Below are 20,000 nucleotides of genomic sequence, written 5' to 3'. Positions count from 1 at the left end.
CTATACAACTTTGTGTGTCTGTGTGTGTGTGTGATTATGACTACCATCTCACAAATGTTTTAGAACTCAATGTAACAATATACAACTTTGTGTGTGTGTGTATATGTATGTGTGTGATTATGACTACTATCACACAATTGTTTTAGAACTCAATGTAACAATATACAACTTTGTGTGTGTGTGTGTGTGTGTGTGTGTAATTATGACTACTATCACACAATTGTTTTAGAAATCAATGTAACACTATACAACTTTGTGTCTCTGTGTGTGTGTGTGTGTGTGTGATTATGACTACTATCACACAATTGTTTTAGAACTCAATGTAACAATATACAACTTTGTGTGTGTGTGTGTGTGTGTGTATGATTATGACTCCTATCACACAATTGTTTTAGAACTCAATGTAACAATACACAACTTTGTGTCTCTGTGTGTGTGTATGTGTGTGATTATGACTACTATCACACAATTGTTTTAGAACTTAGTGTAACAATATACAACTTTGTGTGTGTGTGATTATGACTACTATCACACAATTGTTTTAGAACTCAATGTAACAATATACAACTTTGTGTCTCTGTGTGATTATGACTACTATCACACAAATGTTTTAGAACTCAATGTAACAATATACAACTTTGTGTGTGTGTGTGTGTGTATGTATGTGTGTGATTATGACTACTATCACACAATTGTTTTAGAAATCAATGTAACACTATACAACTTTGTGTGTCTGTGTGTGTGTGTGATTATGACTACCATCACACAAATGTTTTAGAACTCAATGTAACAATATACAACTTTGTGTGTGTGTGTATGTATCTGTGTGATTATGACTACTATCACACAATTGTTTTAGAACTCAATGTAACAATATACAACTTTGTCTGTGTGTGTGTTTGTGTGTGATTATGACTACTATCACACAATTGTTTTAGAACTCAATGTAACTATATGCAACTTTGTGTCTCTGTGTGTGTGTATGTGTGTGGTTATGACTATCACACAAGTGTTTTAGAACTCAATGTAACAATACACAACTTTGTGTGTGTGTGTGTGTGTGTGTAGTTATGACTACTATCACACAATTGTTTTACAACTTGATGTAACAATATACAACTGTGTGTGTGTGTGTGTGTGATTATGACTACTATCACACAATTATTTTAAAACTCAATATGACAATATTCAACTTTGTGTGTGTGTGTGTGTGTGTGTGTGTGTGTGTGTGTGTGTGTGTGTGTGTGTGTGTCTGTGTGAGAGAGATAAAACATGTCAATCTAAAAATAAAGATGACATTCAGATTGGTCACACTCTGACCTCTGACCCCACACTGCTGCGACACAACTTCTTTTCAGCGCAGACAACAACGTTGTGTGTGCCCTGCGCACCTCTACACACACACACACACCGACACACACACAGAGACGAGCAGGGAGTAGATGGCTGATGGAGTGTGTTGGCTGTGGGCGATGTGTGCGGCCGGCCGTATGCGTGCAGATGAATGCAGCGCCGCTAACACCCCCCCACACACCATACACACACACACACACACACACACACACACACACACACACCATAAACACATTATTGTAAACACTACACGAGCATGTGATCTACTGGAAACAGGAAGTGATCTACTCTCATCAACAGTACAATACTCTACTCGAGTCAGTGCACTTCACTAAGTACACTTCAATAAGTATACCTTAATAGGTACCTTTTAATAAGTATACTTCAATAAGTACATTTCAAGATGTATACTTCAATGAGCATACTTTAATACGTACTTTTCAATAAGTATATTTCAATAAGTACACTTCAAGAGGTATACTTCAAAAAGTACATTTCAAGAGATACATTTCAGTAAATACACCTCAATAAGTACACTTCAAGACTTACATTTCCATCCATTTTGTACCGCGTATTCCCTTTGGGGTCGCGGGGGACACTAAAGCCTCTCTCAGCTACAATCGGGCGGAAGCCGGCGTGCACCCTGGACAAGTCGCCACCTCATCGCAGGACTTACATTTCAGTAAGCAAATTTCAATGAGTACATTTCAGTAAGTACAGTTCAAAATCTATCCTTTAAGTAGTGCACTTCAAGAATGACACGTCAAAAAGTACCCGTAAATCAGTACACTTCAGGAAGTACGCTTCAAAAAGTACATATTAATAAGTATACTTGAAAAAGTACACTTCAAGAAGTATACTTCAAGAGGTACACTTAAATAAGTACACTCTAAGAAATACAATTAAATAAGTGCACTTAAATAAGTACACTTCAATTATTACATTTAAATAAGAACACATCAAGTAGTATACTTTAGGAGGTACACTTCAGAAAGTACATTTCCATTAGCACACTTCAATAAGTACACATCTTGCAGTAAACTTCAGGAAGTACACGCCAATAAGTACACATCAAGAAGTACACTTCAAGAAGGACACATCAATAAGTACACTTCAAGTAGTATACTTTAGGAAGTACACTTCAAAAACTACATATCAAATAGTACAGTTCAATAAGTACACATCAAGTATTATACTTCAGGAAGTACACTTCAATAAGTACACTAGCAGAAGTACACATCTAAAAGTACACATAAAGTAGTATACTTCAGGAAGTACACTTCAAAAAGTACACATCTAGAAATAAAAATTAATTAGTAAACTTTAATAAGTACACATCAAGTAGTACACTTCAAAAAGTACACATCAAGAAGTGCACATCAATTAGTACACTTCAATAAGTACATATAAAGTAGTGTACTTCAGGAAGTATACTTTAAGAAGTACACATCAATAAGCGCACATCAATTAGTACACTTTAATAAGTACACATCAAGTAATATACTTCAGAAAGTACATTTCAAATGGTACACTTCAAGAAGTACACATCTAGAAGTACACGTCAAGTAGGATACTTCAGTAAGTATACCTCAATAAGTACACTTCAAGAAGTACACATCTAGAAGTACACATCTAGAAGTACATATCAATTAGTAATCTTTAATAAGTACACTTCAAGAAGTACACATCTAGAAGTACATATCAATTAGTAATCTTTAATAAGTACACTTCAAGAAGTACACATCCAGAAGTACATATCAATTAGTGATCTTTAATAAGTACACAGCAAGTAGTACAGTTCAAGAAGTACACTTCAATGAGTACACTTGAAAGTGACTATAATGAAGCGCAGCAGCTTTTACTGCCACAAATGCGTCATAAGTTTGTATTTTGTGTAGTGAAAGTGAAACACTTCCTGCATTAATAGATCCAAAATGGAAGCCCAGGAGGACCTTGGAGTCCAGGAAAGTATGTTAACCAGGACTTCCTGACTGGTCTGGTCCAGACGGGACTCACGTAGAATCGGATCCGACCAAGACCGCCAGACAAGGTCAATGTTTGTCCACGTTTGAGGGTTCTTCTCTCACACTCTACCTCCAAAGAAAAAACTTTGAGGTGCACGCAGGTGCTCGGAAAGTTTTTTCAGACGTTTTTGTTTTGTTTTGTTTCCTAAGTTGATTTACGCTTCACACGCTAACATTAGCTGCTTGTCACAGCTCCTACTTCCTGTCACAGCTCCTACTGCCTGTCACAGGTCCGACTCTTTGCCGCCGTAAAGCATGCAGCAAAAAAAAAAAAGACAAGGTCTCGTTTTGATTTCCATGTGCTGACATGTTCCAGCCTTATTCCTTTCATTTTTATCCTCAAATTTCTACACACAATACCCCATAATGACAGTGGCTAAGGTTTTTTTTTTGGTTTTTTTACAAATGTTTGCAAACTTATTCAAAATGAAAAACATGCATGTAAGTATTCACAGCCTCCAAGGTGCGTTCAGGTGCACCCTGTTTCAACTGATCTTCCTTAAGACGTTCCTATGGCTTCATTGGACATGATTTGACACACTTGACAGTGATTGGCAGCACAGATCAAAGAATGAAGTCCAAAGAATAGTCTGTAGACAGGATGGTCTCCAGGCACAAATCTGGGGATGGTTACAGAAAAAAATGTTCTGCCTTAAAAAGGTCTTAATGAGCACAGTGGCCTCCATTATCCATAAGTTTGGAACCACCAGCCAGTATGTGTCCTTTAAAACTGACTTTGAAACAATATGTGATTTTTTAAAATGTTGTTACGTTTAATAAATTTGCGAAAAACCCCCCAAAACATTTTTACATTGTCATTATGGGGCATTGTGTGAAGAATTTTGAGGACAAAAATTAATGTGTGAATGCAATAAGGCTGCAACTTAAAACAACGTGGAAAAAGTGAAGCGCCGTGAATACTTTGGGTATGCACCATGTTTATGTCTGACTGTACGATGAAATATGAAGAGTACTTGATGAGGAATAAAATATGATGAGTAAATGATAAGGAGTAAAGTATGAAGGGTACTTGTTGAGGAATAAAATATGAAGAGTACTTAATGAGGAATAAAGTATGAAGAGTACACAATGAGGAATAGAGTATGAAGAGAACTCAATGAGGAATAAAGTATGAAGAGTACTCGATGAGGAATAAAATATGAAGAATACTCGATGAGGAATAACATATGAAGAGTACACGATGAGGAATAAAAAATGAAGAGTACTCAATGAGGAATAAATTATGGAGAGTACACAATGAGGGATAAAATATGAAGAGTACTCGATGAGGAATAAATTCTGAAGAGTACTCGATGAGGAATAATCTATGAAAAATACTCCATGAAGAATAAAATATGAAGAGTACTTGATGAGGAATAAAATATGAAGAGTACTCGATGAGGAATAAAGTCTGAAGAGTACTCGGTGGGGAATAAAATACGAAGAGTGTTTGATGAGGAATAAAAAATAAAGAATATTAAATGAAGAATAAATATTGAAGAGTACTCTATGAGGAATAAAGTATGAAGGGTACACAAAAAGGAATAAAATATGAAGAGTACTTGATGAGGAATCAAATATGAAGAGTACTCGATGAGGAATAATCTATGAAGAATACTCCATGAAGAATAAAAAATAAAGTATACTCAATGAAGAATAAATATTGAAGAGTACCCTATGAGGAATAAAGTATGAAGGGTACACAATAAGGAATAAATTATGAAGAGTACTTAATGAGGAATAAAATATGAAGAGTACTCGATGAGGAATAATCTATGAAGAATACTCCATGAAGAATAAAATATGAAGAGTACTTGAGGAATAAAATATTAAGAGTGAATGATGAGGAATAAAATATGAAGAGTACTTGAAGAGGAATAAAATATGAAGACAACTCGATGAGGAATAATCTATGAAGAATACTCCATGAAGAATAAAATATGAAGAGTAAATGATGAGGAATAAAATATGAAGAATAGCCGATGAGGAATAAAGTATGAAGAGCACTTGATGAGGAATACAATGTGAAGAGTACTCGATGAGGAATAAAGTATGAAAAGTACATGGTGAGGATGAAAGTATGAAGATTACACAATGAGGAATAAAATATGAAGAGTACTCGATGAGAAATAAATTATGAAGAGTACTCAATGAGGAATAAAGTATACAGAGTACACGATGACGAATGAAATATGAAGAGTACTCGGTGAGGAATAAATTATGAAGAGTACTCGATGAGGAAAAAGTATAAAGAATACACGATGAGGAATAACGTCTGAAGAGTACACAAGGAGGAATAAAGTATGAAAAGTACACAATGAGGAATAAATTATGAAGAGTACTCGATGAGGAATAATCTATGAAGAATACTCGTTGAGGAAAAAAGTATAAAGAATACACTATGAGGAATAAAGTATGAAGAGTACACAATGAGGAATAAAGTATGAAGAGTACTCGATGATGAATAAAGTATGAAAAGTACTCGATGAGGAAAAAAGTATAAAGAATACACGATGAGGAATAAAGTATGAAGAGTACACAATGAGGAATAAAATATGAAGAGTAGTTGAGGAATAAAATATGAAGAGTACATAAAGAGGAACAAAGTATGAAGAGTACACAAAGAGGAACAAAGTATGATTAAAACTCCACACAAAAGACATGAAGTTGTCGTCTAAAATCTTTCTGCTCGTCACCAAGATAAGAAAAGCGTCTCATTGTTGGCAGACAGTCTTCTTATCTTCTTATCGCCTGTGTGTGTGTGTGTGTCTCTGTGTGTGTGTGTGTCTCTGTGTGTCTGTGTGTGTGTGTTTGTGTGTGTGTCTCCGTATGTGTGTCTGTGTGTTTGTCTCGGTGTGTGTCTGAGTGTGTGTCTGTGTGTGTGTCTGTGTGTGTCGGTGTGTGTATGTGTGTGTGTCTGTTTGTGTCTCTCTGTGAGTGTGTGTGTGTCTCTATGTGTGTTTGAGTGTGTGTGTGTGTGTGTGTCTGTATGTGTGTGTCTCTCTGTGTGTATTTGTGTGTGTGTCTGTGTGTGTCGGTGTGTGTGTCTGTGTGTGTGTGTGTGTTTGAGTGTGTGTGTGTGTGCGTGTGTGTCTGTATGTGTGTCTGTGTGTGTGTGTGTGTGTATGTGTGTGTCAGTGTGTGTGTGTGTGTGTGTGTGTCTCTCTGTGACTGTGTGTGGGTCTCTGTGTGTGTGTCTGTGTGTTTGTGTGTGTGTCTGTGTGTTTGTGTGTGTGTGTGTGTGTGTCTGTGTGTGTCTCTGTGTGTGTGTGTTAGTGTGTGTGTGCGCGTGTGTGTGTCTGTGTCTCTGTGTGTGTCTGTATTTGTGCGTGTGTGTGTGTCTGTGTGTGTCTCTGTGTGTCTCTGTGTGTGTGTCTGTATTTGTGCGTGTGTGTGTCTGTGTCTCTGTGTGTGTCTGTATTTGTGCGTGTGTCTGTGTGTGTGTCAGTGTGTCTGTGTGTGTGTGTCTGTGTCTCTGTGTGTGTCTGTATTTGTGCGGGTGTGTGTGTGTGTCTGTGAGTCCCTGTGTGTCTGTGTGTGTGTGTCTGTGTCTCTGTGTGTGTGTATCTGTATGTGTGCGTGTCTGTGTGTGTGTGTGCAGGGGGGGGTTGCTTGAGCATGTGTCTTCGACAGGGGTCGGGGCGGGGGGGTCGGGTGTGGGTCCTCCTGTTAAGTGGCGGCCCTTTGTGATGCAACAGGTGTTGTTGGCTCTCAATTTGTCTGCATGCTAAAGTCAAGTAGTTGTGTCTCTGAGTGTGTGCGTGTGTGTGTGCGTGCGTGTGTGGAGTGTGTGTGGAAAAGTACCTTCCATATGAGGAGGTGAACAAGTGAGGACATAAATCATGGTTCCAATACTTCAAACCATTGCATCTAACAGAGAGCCAAATACTAGAGTCCGTGAACATTGCTCCAAAGTCAGGATTTTGTTGTTGATTTAATGTGCATGCAAAAGTAAACATTGACAGGTGCAAATGCAGCAATATAGGATAAAATAAGACGGCAGCTAAAGGAGGACGTCCCTGTTCATCCCTGGGAAAAAAAAGGAGGGATTTTTCACACTGACTGTGTGTCGCTTATAAAAGTGCTCCTCCTCTGAGGTCAACATATGAAATAACAAGTGTGTGTGAAAATTAATAAACAAATAATGGATAAATATGTATATAGGGACATACTGTAATAACTAGAAGTAAATAATGACGATTAAAAAACAATTACAAAAAAACCAAATAATAAATAATGAACTAAAAGCAGACTTTTTTTCTTATAAAATTGGGAACAATTTCTCATATTCTTTCTGTTTCTGTAATATTGCAATATTTTCTCGTAAAACTATTAGGTTTTTATGTAAAATTATGACTTTTTAATGCAAAATGGTGACATTTGTCATAAAAAATTCTGGCTGTTTTTACAATATTGCCAATTTTTTGTTGTTCTTGTAAAATAATGACTTTTTTTTTTTAGAAAAATTTAGACTTTTGTCATCATTTTACCAAGTAAAATTTGGATTATTATTATAATATCGCCAACATTTTAAAGTCCATCCATCCATTTTCTCCCGCTTATCCGAGGTCGGGTCACGGGGGCAGCAGCCTAAGCAGAGAGGTCCAGACTTCCCTCTCCCCAGCTTCTACCGGGGGATCCCGAGGCGTTCCCAGGTTTTCTTATAAAATTGTGACTTTTGTAAAATTTTCACTCATTTCATAAAATGCCCAACATTTTAAGCTTTTCTTGTAAAAATTGCGACTGTTGTTGAGTAAAATTCCAACTTTTATCATAATATTGCACACAAGTTCAGTTTATTCTTGTAAAATTTTGGCTTGCGTTGAGTAAAATGACGACTTTTATTAAAAAACTGCCAAAATTCCAAGTTTTTCTTGTGAAATTTCAACTAATTTTTCACAGCGAGCTTTTTATATTTGCATAGTATGTATATATTATTAATGTTAATGGGGCGGTATAGCTCGGTTTTTAGAGTGGCCGTGCCAGCAACTTGAGGGTTGCAGGTTCGATTCCCGCTTGTGCCATCCCAGTTATGGCCGTCGTGTCCTTGGGCAAGACACTTTACCCACCTGCTCCCAGTGCCACCCACACTGGTTTAAATGTAAGTTAAATATTGGGTTTCACTATGTGAAGCGCTTTGAGTCACTAGAGAAAAGCGCTATATAAATATAATTCACTTCACTTCACTTCAATGTTGGAAATACACATCTTTATATATCTAGAAAGGCTGGTCCTAAAGAGGGAGGCATTACTCTCGGGTCTCAAGAAGGTCAGAAATACAGGAGTGTGTGTGTGTGTGTGTGTGTGTGTGTGTGTGTGTGTGTGTGTGTGTGTGTGTGTGTGTGTGTGTGTGTGTGTGTGTGTGTGTGTGTGTGTGTGTGTGTGAGTGTAATCCCCAATGAGAGTGTGGTCATCACTGACTACAAACACAACTATGATGACATCATCTTTAAAAGTGACAATTGCACATTTTTTGTGACCCGCCTAGTCGGCGGTCAGGAGGTCACATGACCTGTGACACGGTAGCAGGAAGGTGTGTGTGTGGGTGTGTGTGTCTCTCCTCCACAGCCCGGCTAGCTCAGTCGGTAGAGCATGAGACTCTTAATCTCAGGGTCGTGGGTTCGAGCCCCACGTTGGGCGCTTGCTTTTATGGGGAGGTCTTCACCCATATACACAGTAGGAATACTTCTTCAAATGTACTTGTTGAAGTATACTTATTGAAATGTACTTATTAGAGTGTACCATTTGCAGTGTAGTTTTTGAAGTATACATCTTAAATTGTCCTTATTGAAGTATACTCATTAAAATGTACTTACTAAAGTGTACTGATTGAAGTGTACCTATTGAAGTGTACTTTTCCAAGTATACATCTTGGACTGTACTTATTGAAGTATACTTATTGAAATGCATTTATTAAAGTGTACTTATTAAAGTGTACTGATTGAAGTGTACTGATTGAAGTGTACCTATTGAAGTGTACTTTTTGAAGTATACATTTTAAACTGTACTTATTGAAGTATACTTATTGAAGTGTACTGACTAAAGTGTACGGAGTGAAGTATACTTATTCTAAATGTACTTATTAAAGTGTACTGATTGAAGTGTACCTATTGAAGTGTACTTTTTGAAGTATACATTTTAAACTGTACTTATTGAAGTATACTTATTGAAGTGTACTGACTAAAGTGTACGGAGTGAAGTATACTTATTCTAAATGTACTTAGTAAAGTGTACTGATTGAAGTGTACTTTTTGAAGTATACATGTTGAACTGTACTGATTTAAGTATAATTATTGAAATGTACTGATTGAAGTGTAAATATTGATGTGAACTTTTTGAAGTATACATTTTGAACTGTACTTATTGACGTATACTTACTGAAGTGTACTTATTAAAGTGTACCTATTGAATAGTACTTTTTGAAGAATTCATCTTGAACTGTACTTATTGAAATGTACTTATTAAAGTGTACTGATTGAAGTGTACCTATTGAAGTGTACTTTTTGAAGTATACATCTTAAACTGTACTTAGTGAAGTTTTCGTATTGAAATGTACTTATTACAGTAAATTGTACTGATTGAAGTGTACATATTGAAGTGTACTTTTTCAAGTATACATCTTGAACTGTACTTGTTGAAGTATACTTATTGCCGTGTACTCATTAAAGTGTACTTACAACAGTGTACTGATTGAAGTATTCGCATTGAAGTGTACTTTTTGAAGTATACATCTTGAACTGTACTTATTGAAGAATACCCTTTGAAAAGTACATATTAATGTGTACTGATTGAAGTGTACTTTTGAAAGTATACATTTTGAACTATATTTATTGAAGTATACTCATTGAAATGTACTTACTAAAGATACTGATTGAAGTGTACCTATTGAAGAGTACTTTTTATAGTATACACTTTGAACTGTACTTATTGAAGCGTACTTATCGAAATGTACTTATTAAAGTGTTCTTATTCAAGTTTACTGATTGAAGTGTACCTATTGAAGTGTACTTCTTGAGGTACACATTTTGAACTGTACCTTGAAGTGTACCTATTGAAGTCTACTTTTTGAATTTTGAAGCATACATCTTGAACTGTGCTTATTGAATTTTATTTATTGAAATGTCCTTACTAAAGTGTACTGATTTAAGTATACTTATTGAAATGTACTTATTAAAGTGTACCTATTGAAGTGTACTTTTTTGGATTGATTGATACTTTTTTTAGTAGACAGTACAGTACATATTCCGTACAATCGACCACTAAATGGTAACATCCCAATAAGTTTTTCAACTTGTCCATGTTAATGAATTCATGGTAATTTTGAAGTATACATCTTGAACTGTACTTATAGATGTAAACTTATTGAAATGTACTTATAAAGTGTACCTATTGAAGTGTACTTTTTGAAGTATACATCTTGAACTGTACTTATTGACGTATACTTATTGAAATGTACTCATTAAAGTGTACTGATTGAAGTGTTCCATGGACTTGTTTCTTCAGCATTGTCCACAGATTTAAGTCAGGACTTTGGGAAGGCACATTTGTCAGGAATACAAGGCAGAGTAATATATTTTATTACTTGACACATGCTACAGTTAGCATTTTAACGTGCTAACATTAGCTTGCTTAGCAAATTTTGCGTGTATAGTTCAGTGTCATACATTTGAGTATTTCACCAATGCAAACTGTAAGTGGGCTATTGCTAGCATGTTAGTATGCTGGTTTTCTAAGATAATTTTGCAAATGTTTTCTTGTTACTAGCGTGCTAACTGTTAGCATTTCACTTTGGCTCTTTAACATTCACATGAAATGTTTCTTTGAAAAAAAAAGAGAATATGTTATATACTGGTTATGAAGGTGAAAACTATCAAAATGGGCGCTGGAACCCACAACGTGGAGATGAAAAAAGTCTCATGCAACACCCGAGCCACATTAGCCTGATTTTAGCGTTAGCATTAGCATTGTGTGCAATCTATGGTTCTCCAGGATGTCACCAGTCTTGAAGTCCCAATAAAGAAGTTGAAAGTCGGCTTGGTGACTCATTGGTGTAAAAACAATGGAGCTAGGACACGGCGAGCGCAGTCGTAGTGGTAGTCTCGTGCAGACACACACACACACACACACACACACACACACACACACACACACACACACACACACTAAGACCACAACTTCGCTGGGTGTGGTTAAGTGGGCGGCTTCATTCCCGTGGTCGTTCAGGATATATTCTCTCTGGCCAGCAACGCCCTGTTAACGCGCGCACACGCACACACGCACACACGCACACACACACACACACACACACACACACACACACACACACACACACACACACACACACACACACACACACGACATATACAGCGGTATGTACAAAGGCTACCAATGTATTTTATTGTTACAGAATGGCATGACGTGTTTCACGTCTGGTGGCGAGCACGCACACACACACACACACACACACACACACACACACACACACACACACACACACACACACACACACACACACTATATTTGCAGCTGTGCATACAATGTTACAAAAAATTTGGCCGCATACACGCACACGTACACACAGATATTTATACACACCCGTACACACACACACACGTACGCACACACATAAATATACACAAACGAACACACACAAAAATATACACACACGTGTACACACACACACACGTGTACACACACACACAAACATATACGCGCACACAAATATACACAAACGTAAACACACAAATATACACACGCGTACACATACATAAACACACATGTACGCATACATACATATTGTCACACACATACATATACAACCATATACATTTTGACACACACGTACATGTACACACACATACATATACACACACATACAGGTATACACACAGATACATATACACACATACATTTTGACACACAAGCACATGTACACACACATACATATACAAACATACATATTGACACACACTTACACACACATACATATACACACAGACATATTGACACACACATACATATATAAACATACATATTGAAACATGGGTACACACACATACATACATATTGACACACACCTACACACACATACATAGACACACAGACATATTGACACACACGTACACACACATACATATACACACATATACATTTTGACACGCATATTCATGTACCCACACATACATACATATACATACACAGACATATTGACACACACGTACACACACATACATATACACGCATATACATTAGGACACACACATACATGTACACACACATACATACAGTACACACAGACATATTGACACACACGTACACACACATACACACACATACATACAGATACATATACACACATACATTTTGACGCACATGACTCACACACTCACACACACACACACACACACACACACGCACGCACGCACGCACGCACGCACGCCACCATCGACTTCCTCGCGCTCTATCCAATATTCAGTCGGCCACATCAGAGCAGACGTTTGCAACACTGGATGAGTTAAATGTGCACACACACACACACACACACACACACACACACACACACACACACACACACACACACACACACACACACACACACACACACACACACACACACACACACACACACACAACATTTGCAGCTGTGCATACAATGTTAATAAAAATTTGGCCGCATACACACACACGTACACACACATAATTATACACACGGGTACACACACACACACGTACGCACACACATAAATATACTCAAACGTACACACACAAAAATGTACACACACGTACACGCACACATAAATATACACAAATGTACACACATTAATATACACAAACATACACGCACAAATGTACAAACGCATACACATACATACATATTGACACACACACATATATATACATATACACATACATACATATTGACACACATACATATACACATGTATACATTTTGACACACACGTACATGTACACGCACACACACATACAAGTATACACACAGATACATATAAACACATACATTTAGACACACAAGCACATGGACACACACATATATATACACACATACATATTGACACACGGGTACACACATATATACATATTGACACACACATACATATACTCACACAGACATTTGATACACACGTACACACACATACATACACACGCACAGACATTTGACACACACGTACACACACATACATATATACACGTATACATTTTGACACACATACATGTACACACACATACATACAGTTATACACACACATACATATACACATATATTTTGACACACACAATATTATACACAAACATACACACACAAATATACACACGCATACACATACAGAAATATTGACAAACACATATATATATACATATACACATACATACATATTGACAAACACATATATATGTACATATACACATACATACATATTGACAAACACATATATATATATACATGTACACATACATACATATTGACCTACATACATATACACATGTATACATTTTGACACACACGTACATGTACACGTACACACACATACAGGTATACACACAGATACATATACACACATACATTTTGACACATAAGCACATATACACACACATACATATACACACATACATATTGACACACGGGTACACAGACATATATACATATTGACACACACATACATTTACACACATAAACATTTGACACACATGTACACACACATATACACTCGTATACATTTTGACACACACATACATGTACACACACAAACATTTGACACACATGTACACACACATATACACTCGTATACATTTTGACACACACATACATGTACACACACAAACATTTGACACACACGTACACACACATACATTTTGACGGACATGTACACACACACACACGCACAAAGACACACACACACACACACACACACATTACATTTGCAGCTGTGCATACAATGTTACTAAAAATTTGGCCGCATACACGCACACACACATATAATTATACACACGCGCACACACACACACACACATACGCGTACGCACACACATTTATATACACAAATGTACACAAACATTACTATACACACACATACACAAAGAAATATACACACGCGTACACACATTCATAAACACACATGTACGCATAAATACATATTGACACACACATACACACGTATACATTTTGACAAACACGTACATGTACACACACACACACACACATACAAGTATACACACAGACACATATACACACAAACATTTTGACACACAAGGACATGCACACACACATTCATATACACACATACATATACACACATAAATACTAACACACAGGTACACACATACATACATATTGACACACACATACATATACACACACAGACATATTGACACACCATTTACCATGAATTGATTAACGTGGACCCGGACTTAAACAAGTTGAAAAACTTATTGGGGTGTTACCATTTAGTGGTCAATTGTACGGAATATGTACTGTATTGTGCAATCTACTAATAAAAGTATCAAAAACAAACAAACACGTACACGCGCATAATTATACACACGTATACATTTTGACACACACATACATGTACCCACACATACATACAGGTATACACACATACGTATACACACAAAGACATATTGACACAAACGTACACACACATACATATACACACTTATACATTTTGACACACACATACATGTACACACACATACATAGAGGTATACACACAGATACACATACACACATACATTTTGACGCACATGTACACACACACATTTACACACATGCCTATTGACATACACATGTACATACAAATATGTAAAAGTACACATACAGATACTTACACACTTATATATATATATATATACTGTATATACATATATGTGTATATATATATATACACATATATATATATATATATGTATATATATATATATATATATATATATAAATATATATGTATATATACATTCATACATATATAGCATTTACAGCTTTTCATGTTATGGGGTTTACATATATGACCTTTCATAAATGATGAATACTAGAGAAGTAGTTAAGTGTGTGTAACAGAAGAATAAGTAAACACACGTCACTACAATGAAAAAGTACAATATCACTTTTGTACTTTTTAATCGATTTATTAAAAGTATTGTAGTGTTTGGTGTTTAATAACCTCCACAAAACACACGCACCCAACGTGGGGCTCGAACCCACGACCCTGGGATTAAAATTCTCATACTCATTTATATATATATATATATATATATATATATATATATATATATATATATATATATATATATACAGACCCTGTTTCCATATGAGTTGGGAAATTGTGTTAGATGTAAATATAAACGGAATACAATGATCTGCAAATCATTTTCAACCCATATCCAGTTCAATATGCTACAAAGACAAGATATTTGATGTTAAAACTCATAAACTTTATTTTTTTTTGCAACTAATAATTAACTTAGAATTTCATGGCTGCAATACGTGCGAAAATAGTTCACCACTTTTGTTGTTGTTGCAAATAATCATTAACTTTAGAATTTGATGCCAGCAACACGTGACAAAGAAGTTGGGAAAGGTGGCAATAAATACTGATAAAGTTGAAGAATGCTCATCAAACACTTATTTGGAACATCCCACAGGTGTGCAGGCTAATTGGGAACAGTTGGGTGCCATGATTGGGTATAAAAGCAGCTTCCATGAAATGCTAAGTAATTCACAAACAAGGATGGGACGAGGGTCACCACTTTGTAAGTAAATCATGGAATAGTTTTATAATAACATTTCCCAACGAGCTATTGCAAGGAATTTAGGGATTTTACCATCTACAGTCCGTAAAATCATCAAAAGGATCAGAGAATCTGGAGAAATCACTGCACGTAAGCGATGATATTACGGACTTTTGATCCCTCAGGCGGTACTGCATCAAAAACCGACATCAGGGGGTAAAGGATATCACCACAAGGGCTCAGGAACACTTCCTAAAACCACTGTCAGTAACTTGCACTTACATCTGTAAGTGCAAGTTAAAACTCGACTATGCAAAGCGAAAGCCATTTATCAACAACATCCAGAAACGCCGCTGGCTTCGCTGGGCCCGAGCTCATCTAAGATGGACTGATGCAAATTGGAAAGGTGTTCTGTGGTCTGGTGACTCCACATTTCAAATTATATTTGGAAACAGAGGACGTGGTGTCTTCCAGAACAAAGAGGAAAATAACCATTCGGATTGTTATAGGCGCAAAGTTCAAAAGCGAGCCTCTGTGATGGTATGGGAGTGTTTTAATGCCCAAGGCATGGGTAACTTACACATCTGTGAAGGCAACATTAATGCTAAATGGTCCATACAGGTTTTGGAGCAACATATGTTGTCATCTAAGCAACGTTATCATGGACGCCCCTGCTTATTTCAGCAAGATAAGTGTTACAACAGCGTGGCTTCGTAAAAAAAGAGTGCAGGTACTTTCCTGGCCCGCCTGCAGTCCAGACCTGTCTCCCATCGGAAATGTGTGGCGCATTATGAAGCTCAATATACGACCGAAGCTCTACATAAAACAAAAATGGGAAAGAATTCCACTTTCAAGGCTTCAACAATTAGTTTCCCCAGTTCCCTAATGTTTATTGATTGTTGTTAAATGAAAAGGTGATGTAACACAGTGGTGAACATGCCCTTTCCCAACTACTTTGGCACGTGTTGCAGCCATGAAATTCTAGGTTCATTATTAGTTGCAAAAAAAAATAAAGTTTATGAGTTTGAACATCAAATATGTTGTCTTTGTAGTGCATTCAACTGAATATGGGTTGAAAAGGATTTGCAAATAATTGTATTCTGTTTATATTTACATCTAACACAATTTCCCAACTCATATGGAAACGGGGTTTGTATACATATATATATATATATATATATATATATATATATATATTTATATATATATATATATATATATATATATATATATATATATATACATGCAGTATGTATATGTACTAAAATGTAGAAGAACAATATCACTTTTGTACTTTTTGATTGATTTATTATAAGTGTTGCAGAGTTTGGTGTTAAATAACCTCCACAAAACACAAGCGCCCAACGTGGGGCTCGAACCCACGACCCTGAGATTAGAGTCTCATGCTTATATATATATATATATATGTGTGTATATATATATATATATATATATATATATATATATATATATATATATATATGTGTATATATATATATATATATATATATATATATATATATATATATATATATGTGTGTGTGTATATATATATGTATATATATATATATATATATATATATATATATATATATATATATATATATATATATATATATATATATATATATATATACATACACATGCAGTATGTATATGTACTAGAATGTAGAAGAACAATATCACTTTTTTAATTGGTTTATTAGAAGTTTTGCAGATTTTGGTGTTAAATAACCTCCACTTTGCGGCTTTTCCTGGCTTGGAATTTATTGAAAATACACTATAATAATTAATGTAGCCATAGAAAAATAGAAATAGTGGTGTGTGTTGTGATGTTGCACGTATATATAAATATATATACAGTATGTATATATATATATATATATATATATATATATATATATATATATATATATATATATATGCATATATACACACAAATATATACATATATATATATACTGTATATGTATACAAAAACATAAATACACATTGAGGTAGCGACTTGTCCAGGGTGTACGCCGCCTTCTGCCCGAATGCAGCTGAGATAGGCTCCAGCAACCCCCCGCGACCCCAAAAGGGACAAGCGGTAGGAAATGGATGGATGGATATATATATACACATATATACATATACTCACATATATACATGTATATATATATATATATATATGTATGGTGCGGATGGTGTTCTGCTGACCTCGACTGCGGATGTTGTGGATAGGTGGAAGGAATACTTCGAAGACCTCCTCAATCCCACCAACACGTCTTCCTATGAGGAAGCAGTGCCTGGGGAAACTGTGGTGGACTCTCCTATTTCTGGGGCTTAGGTCGCTGAGGTAGTTAAAAAGCTCCTCGGTGGCAAGGCCCCAGGGGTGGACGAGATCCGCCCGGAGTTCCTTAAGGCTCTGGATGCTGTGGGGCTGTCTTGGTTGACAAGACTTTGCAGCATCGCGTGGACATCGGGGGCGGTACCTCTGGATTGGCAGACCGGGGTGGTGGTTCCTCTCTTTAAGAAGGGGGACCGGAGGGTGTGCTCCAACTATCGTGGGATCACACTCTTCAGCCTTCCCGGTAAGGTTTATTCAGGTGTACTGGAGAGGAGGCTACGTCGGATAGTCGAACCTCGGATTCAGGAGGAACAGTGTGGTTTTCGTCCTGGTCGTGGAACTGTGGACCAGCTCTATACTCTCGGCAGGGTTCTTGAGGGTGCATGGGAGTTTGCCCAACCAGTCTACATGTGCTTTGTGGACTTGGAGAAGGCATTCGACAGTGTCCCTCGGGAAGTCCTGTGGGGAGTGCTCAGAGAGTATGGGGTATCGGACTGTCTTATTGTGGCGGTCCGTTCCCTGTACGATCAGTGTCAGAGCTTGGTCCGCATTGCCGGCAGTATGTCGAACACATTTCCAGTGAGGGTTGGACTCCGCCAAGGCTGTCCTTTGTCACCGATTCTGTTCATAACTTTTATGGACAGAATTTCTAGGCGCAGTCAAGGCGTTGAGGGGTTCCGGTTTGGTAGCCGCAGGATTAGGTCTCTGCTTTTTGCAGATGATGTGGTCCTGATGGCTTCATCTGACCGGGATCTTCAGCTCTTGCTGGATCGGTTCGCAGCCGAGTGTGAAGCGACCGGAATGAGAATCAGCACCTCCAAGTCCGAGTCCATGGTTCTCTCCCGGAAAAGGGTGGAGTGCCATCTCCGGGTTGGGGAGGAGACCCTGCCCCAAGTGGAGGAGTTCAAGTACCTAAGAGTCTTGTTCACGAGTGAGGGAAGAGTGGATCGTGAGATCGACAGGCGGATCGGTGCGGCGTCTTCAGTAATGCGGACGTTGTACCGATCCGTTGTGGTGAAGAAGGAGCTGAGCCGGAAGGCAAAGCTCTCAATTTACCGGTCGATCTACGTTCCCATCCTCACCTATGGTCATGAACTTTGGGTCATGACCGAAAGGATAAGATCACGGGTACAAGCGGCCGAAATGAGTTTCCTCCGCCGTGTGGCGGGGCTCTCCCCTAGAGATAGGGTGAGAAGCTCTGTCATCCGGGAGGGACTCAAAGTAAAGCCGCTGCTCCTCCACATCGAGAGGAGCCAGATGAGGTGGTTCGGGCATCTGGTCAGGATGCCACCCGAACGCCTCCCTAGGGAGGTGTTTAGGGCACGTCCAACCGGTAGGAGGCCACGGGGAAGACCCAGGACACGTTGGGAAGACTATCTCTCCCGGCTGGCCTGGGAACGCCTCGGGATCCCCCGGGAAGAGCTAGACGAAGTGGCTTGGGAGAGGGAAGTCTGGGTTTCCCTGCTTAGGCTGTTGCCCCCGCGACCCGACCTCGGATAAGCGGAAGATGATGGATGGATGGATGGATATATATATATATATATATA

General features: G+C 37.5%; 1 protein-coding gene and 1 non-coding gene across 3 annotated transcripts in view; one reads left to right on the top strand and one right to left on the bottom strand.

Annotated features, from left to right (window-relative positions):
* The window catches only part of bbs9 (Bardet-Biedl syndrome 9), a 327,542-nt gene that overhangs the window by 4,025 nt on the left and 303,517 nt on the right, over positions 1-20,000 (bottom strand). The gene's annotated exons all lie outside the window — the stretch shown is intronic.
* Positions 8,945-9,017, top strand: trnak-cuu (transfer RNA lysine (anticodon CUU)). The gene has a single exon. It is a non-coding gene; the product is annotated as a tRNA-Lys (tRNA).

Source organism: Nerophis ophidion, linkage group LG11 (assembly GCF_033978795.1).
Source record: "Nerophis ophidion isolate RoL-2023_Sa linkage group LG11, RoL_Noph_v1.0, whole genome shotgun sequence".
Taxonomy (NCBI): domain Eukaryota; kingdom Metazoa; phylum Chordata; class Actinopteri; order Syngnathiformes; family Syngnathidae; genus Nerophis; species Nerophis ophidion.
Note: the sequence above shows the minus strand (reverse complement) of the source record. Positions and strands in the feature narration are given on the sequence as shown.